Source organism: Solanum tuberosum, unplaced genomic scaffold (assembly GCF_000226075.1).
Source record: "Solanum tuberosum cultivar DM 1-3 516 R44 unplaced genomic scaffold, SolTub_3.0 scf00215, whole genome shotgun sequence".
NCBI lineage: Eukaryota > Viridiplantae > Streptophyta > Magnoliopsida > Solanales > Solanaceae > Solanum > Solanum tuberosum.
Window position 1 is genome coordinate 636,987 of NW_006239140.1, and position 4,928 is coordinate 641,914.

Below are 4,928 nucleotides of genomic sequence, written 5' to 3' on the forward strand. Positions count from 1 at the left end.
CACCTCCTTTATACATAGGTAAAACTGACAACATGCTTTGTTGCGGTCAGTTACACACTAGGGTTGTATTGTTTAATTATATTTCAGTTTACCAAGAAAGATGCATTCCAAGGAAAGCTGCGTAAATATGATGTTTTTTTTCCCTTCCCCACTCGGTGTCCGGTACCCATATTGGGTAAAGTAAAGCGCTCCCTAACAAAGGCAAAGGCGACTTCATAATCAAGGGGACTTGAACCCGAGACATTTGCTGAAGGATGAAAGAGTACTACCATTTCACCATAACCTTTGTTGTGAAGTTGTTTTGATCAAATTTGTGGGATATGCATGTACACAAACAGCCTTTTATTTTCAAGAGAATAATGCAAGGTCCTACTCTCCTAATAATACTGTACATTGTAAGCTTTTGTATGCAGGGTTGTGGTAGGAATCAGGGGCAGATCTATATCATTAGTTACGGATTTGGCAGATCCAATAGCTTGAGCTAGCCAGATCTCGTGAGAAATTTACTTCTCACTTAAAATGTATAAATAATTTTATTCCGAACCAAACATAAGCTATAGAATTTATTATCTATAAACTTAAAATTTTGAATCGAACATTAAGGGTACGTGGTCAAATTTTGAATCGAACATTAAGGGTACGTGTTACCATGATAGGTGCCCAAGTTTAGCTTCCAGGAGGCTCAAACCTGGAATAACGAACATCTATCGAATTCCGCTATAGGAAAAAGGCAAAAAGGAATATCAAGTGAGTCATATTATCAAGATAGACATGGAAAAAAGTTGGAACAGGTGAGACAATACGAGAGAATAGAAATATTTCCTTTTCTGGTACAAAAAATGAATATTTCCCTCAGTTAAAACATAGAATATTTTTTTTTTAGTTATTTACATAACTCTGGACACGCAATTATTTCATATTCCGGTTCGAAATTTTAAAGAAGAATTAAGCAGCAATACTCTATGATACATCAATATTCGTGACTCATAGTAATAAGGATCGATTACCTGGCAGTGGCGGAATCAAATTTTCACTAAGATATTTCAAAATATGAAAAGTAAACGTACAAAAAAGCCAAAAAATATTCAATATATACTATAAATATTATAATTTTTCGAAGTGGGTTCGAACCGCTGGCCCTACCTGGCTCCACTCTGTTACCTTGTAAGGGTTAGAGTAACTAAGAAAAGAAAGGTACTTTAGTGTGATGGGAATAAAAATGGAACTCATTCTCATCATAAAAACAAAGAAATTTTACCAATTATGGACAAATACCAAAGAATATTGCTAGCTGTTTTTATGCATGTGCTTCTTTTCATTTCTTTTCTTTTGGGATAAAAACAATGAAAGAGCAGAAAATCAGAATTAGATCCAGAGTATTGTTAGTGAGTATAAAATATTATATATTCGAAAACTTTTTCAAATGATTATCGAGAGTTTTGTCACATTAAATTTAATTAAAATACGTGTGAATGTACAAATATAACTCGTTTCAAACTTTAAACTTGAGTTATTCGAATTAGATTGTGATGCGTTTCTTCACTTATAATTTGTTTCATACTACTTGTCTTTAAACAAATTTTAAACAGATTGACTGATACGATTGAATTTTATTGAGCTATGTTAAATGTGAAGTTTTTCTTCTGTCGTTTAGTTGAGAACAAGTTATTCCAGGATTAATTATCCTGGGATAACTTATCTCATCACTATGGTATAAATGGTGGGATAAGTTATCACAAACATGACAACCAAACAAGACACCAAATTTTTATCTCATAACTATTTTTTTATTTCAGGACTATTTATTCTTATCCCTCACACCAAACGATACAGATCTCTCTGTATTTGTTCCTACTATACAACAAAATAAAATAAAATTTAAAAACACAAAATTGTGCTTCATTGTAAGCTTTCACAGGACTGGAAGGTAAGGTAGGGTCATGAACAATTAAAAAGGGAGGACTCATGCGTTGATAGTCATCATCAAGAACTAGATGAGGATGATTCATGCATTTGTAATGTGATCATAAAGATAGTAATTCAATAAAATTGATCATATATATCCAATCAATCACGTGGCTAAATAGTTCTCTATCCATTTTCTTTTTATAAAGATCTTGTCTTTTATACCATAAAGTATTTATATAAAAAAGAAGTTAATAATAGAACCTACTATATATATGCATAAAATGAGGCCTTAAAGTTTGGATCCCAAAGCTTTTGTTTGAGAAGGGGGTGATTCATGCATTAGTAGGAGTCATCAAGAACTAAAGGGGATGTTTCATGCATTGATAAGCTCACTTTACCAACAAATCACCAAAATTAATGGGAAGAGGGGTTAGGTTATATTATGGAATAATATTATCCTGCCAAGTGCCAACCTTCTTTGTTTTTTTCCTTTTTATTATTCTTTTCTCTTTAAACAAAGAAACAGAAAAGACATAAGGTGTGTTTGATAAGAAGGAAAATGTTTTTTTAAGAAAATAAGTCGATTACTTATTTATCTGTTGTTTGCTAAGTAAGCAAAATATATTATTCCAAAAGAAATTATACATAACTTAGGCAAATGTTATAGAGGATTGAACGGTTGTAGGGTGGTGGAGCTGAGATGTGTTGGAGGGTGAAGAAGAAATAACTAATGTAGAATATCACTATTTAACTTGTCGTCTTAGGAAAGTCATTTTTAAAAAAATAATCTACTGAAAATAATCTCTAAAAATTTTGATCAACCAAATATAAATATAAAATAAAATCTTTTCTTAAAAAATGTATTTCTACTACCAAACACGCCCATAAAGTTAATATATATATAGAATAACTATTTACATACATTAACAGTATTATAAAGTTATGTTGCATGCACTATTAATGTAGTTTGACCTGTCGTAACATTTTACTTATCATACTTTTCATGTTACTTGGCATTTATTATAAACAGACTTATAGTTACCTTTTGTATGATTTTTAATAGTTACAAAGACGATATATTTAAACTCGAAAAAGTATAATAAGATTCCAGTCTTTTAGTTACAACCGTTCCAAATGTCATAGGGAATAAAGGTCACACAAGAAAATTGCAACCGTGTACAAAAAAAAAAAAAAGGGACAGCCATCAGTTACAAGTTGAAAAGGAATTTCCTCATTGAGGCCAATTTTTCCTTAATCTAATTTTATAGCTCAACTACTTTAATTTTTTAATTACAGCTTTTAAACAATTTATATTGTTAAATTTGAACAAATTAAAAAGGTGCTAGTTATATACAAATTACTAGTGATAACATGACACCATCAAACTCATTCTTAACCAGAAATCATGAATTTGAGCTCTGAGAATGGAATTACTTATCCTCCCAAAGCAGGACGATTTTTCGATACAAATTTAAAGTAGTTATACTCAAAATAGATACTGGACAACGATGAGAACCCAAAAAACAAAAACAATATACTAGTGGCAACAGCATATTTTGTCGTTGAGTTAAAAATTAACCCCACCAAAACTTGATCTTGATTCTAATTGAGTATCAATAGATATGATAATTAATTTATTATTGTATTTAATTAATTATATTATAGTCCTGTAACATGGATGTTTTTAAGTGGGGTAATGGAGTTGACATTCAAAAGATTTCAATATAATTACTCTCCAAGAAAGACCTTTCTTTTCAACGGAATAATTGTTGTGTCCGCTAACTCAAAATCTTTTTGAGATCACTTGGACAACCTGATAAATACATTTACTATGTTGGTCGCGGAATCAAGATTTTTAAAGACATTTATTTTGATTTAAATAATTTAAAATATACAAGAAATTGAACATGTGAAGAAGTTTTATATATCTCCTCTGAGTTTTGAACCTAAAACCTTAGCATTCTCAACCACTTTATTGATCACTAGGTCACACTCTTAGGTGCCCTTGCATTTGATCTATATCAATCATTCTTTTTAATCTTTCAAAAGAAAATCATGTTATAATGATGTGTTTCATATTAAAAATTTAAAGATATTTTTTCTATATGTATCAAAAGCATATTTGGTAAAAAAAAAAGAAGTTATATTCAATCAAATATCATTATATACAATGAACATAATAGAGAAATGCCTAGTCATGTAGAGGTACAACATAGAACATTATTATATTGAACATGACCTGTCAAATCTATATTTGCCCATATGCCTAATAAATATTTACAACATATATACCTACCTTGGTATAAGCTTCAACCAGGGCTACTCATCATTTTTTATTTTCACTTGAAAATATTTTTGATGTTTTCCAAAAAATGTGTGCAAGCTAAGCATATATAGGTTCAACATCTGAATGATAATTCTCTAGTTTAAAGTCAACAACTTCAATCATATTTTGTTACTCATTCAAATTCATCTAAATATGTACTTTTCTCATATTTATATGTTTCTATATTTTTTTATGTAAGATATTGTAAAACTATACAGTACAAAAAATATTCTTGATATGCAATATGATACTATCCTTTTTTTTGTGAAGGTAGTATAATTTTCTTCAAAAAGCTTCACATCTTCAAAAGTACTAATACTATAACATTTCAAATTTTATGATTAAACGCTTAGTCCAGGGCCGGCTCTTGCTTGATAAATTTAAGGCACATGCCTTTTGGGGGTCTCAAATTTTCATCAAGAAAAAATTATGTGTTAATTTTTTTAATTAAAAAATAATTATTTTTGCTTAAAAAGTATAATTTTAAACAAATATATATTATTTTATTATTTTTAACGGCAATCAAATAGAAGAAATTAAGAAAACATTATTTTGTATGTTTACATTCTCTTCGCTAACACTAGTATTATTTATCTTTTTAAAATTCTTTTGCACTTTCTTTTTAAATTTGTTTGATAAGTTAGAGTAATACACTATCAAAAATATAAATTAATAGTCGAAAAAATTCAACAAA